General features: G+C 53.9%; 1 protein-coding gene across 1 annotated transcript in view; it reads right to left on the reverse strand.

Moving 5' to 3' along the window:
• TTC21A (tetratricopeptide repeat domain 21A) overlaps positions 1-1,463 on the reverse strand; it is a 76,703-nt gene that overhangs the window by 60,010 nt on the left and 15,230 nt on the right. The window lies entirely within an intron of this gene.

Below are 1,463 nucleotides of genomic sequence, written 5' to 3' on the forward strand. Positions count from 1 at the left end.
CCTGCGGGGGGGGGGAAGGGATTGGCCCAGCCCCAATCCGGCTCCACAGGGGAGGAGGGGGAGGAAGGGGCTGTGGCCCAACCCAGAGGAGGTGTAGGGGGCATAGCCCATCCCCAACTGGTCCCACATGGGGTGGGACAGAGGGGATGGGAAGGGGGCATGGCCCGGCCCTGATCTAGATGTGAAGGGAGGGGGTGTGGCCCAGTCCCATGGTGGGAAGAGGGTGTATTCTGGCTCTGATGGGCTGTGTGGCACTTGAGGTTTAGGAATTTGGCTAGAGTGGGGGGACCCCGGGCCCAGGATGCCTTGCCGACCTGTAGCTTCCCTCCTGGGGTTGGGCTGGGCTGGAGAGCACAGCCCGGGGATAGGGCAGCAGAATGCAGACTGCATCCTTGCATGTGTTCTCCTGATTTCACTCCTGGTGTCTGCCATGATGCTGAGACTTGTAGCTGCTCTAGAGAGCCTGGAGCAGCACCTTAAAAATCTTTTTTTTTTTTAAAAACATTTTCTCACACACCTCCTGGCATGTCAATGAAAATGCCAGGAAAATATCTCTGCATGCCACTAATTGGCATGTGTCAGGGGTTGCCTATCCCCATTCTAGCAGTTTCCAAATATAAAAGACAGATTCCCTTCCCTAAGTGAGGTGTCTTGAGGCATTCCCCTCAAGACAGACTCGAGAGGAATGCTTCCAGGCCTAAGGTTGAGGAGGACCAGGCTAGAGTGCTTCTGGAGGGGCTGGACGTGTTCAAATCAGCAGGTCCAGATGCTCTCCACCCCAGGGTGTTGAGGGAGCTAGCAAGGGTTATTGAATGGCCCTTGGCACAGCTTTATGAGTGCTCATGGTGCTCGGGCCAGGTGCCAGATGATTGGAAGATAGCCAATGTGGTCCCCATCTTTAAAAAAGGGAGGAGGGAGGACCTGGGCAACTATAGGCCCATCAGTCTTACCTCAATCCTGGGAAAACTCTTTGAGAAGATCATCAAGGAGCACATCTGTGATGGGCCAGCATCGGGGATGATGCTCAAGGGCAACCAGCATGGTTTTATTAGGGGAAGGTCATGTCAGACCAACTTGATTGCCTTTTACGATCAGGTCACAAAAGCATTGCATGCAGGTGTCTCCATGGATGTAGTCTTTCTGGACTTCAGCAAGGCCTTTGACACTGTCTCCCACCCCATCCTCATTAAAAAACTAGGCGACTGTGGCATCGATGCCTACACGGTCAGATGGATTGCAAACTGGCTGAAGGGTTGTACTCAGTGAGTGGTGGTAGACGGGTCATATTCGACCTGGGGGGAAGTGGGCAGCAGAGTCCTCCAGGGCTCGGTCCTTGGGCCCGCACTGCTCAATTTCTTTATCAGCGATTTGGACGATGGGGTGAAAAGCAACCTGTTCAAATTTGCTGATGATACCAAAATTTGGGGTGAGGTGGGCACGCTAGTAGGGAGGGAAAGACTGCA

The sequence above is a fragment of the Alligator sinensis genome, unplaced genomic scaffold (genome assembly GCF_000455745.1).
Source record: "Alligator sinensis unplaced genomic scaffold, ASM45574v1 scaffold885_1, whole genome shotgun sequence".
Classification (NCBI taxonomy): domain Eukaryota; kingdom Metazoa; phylum Chordata; order Crocodylia; family Alligatoridae; genus Alligator; species Alligator sinensis.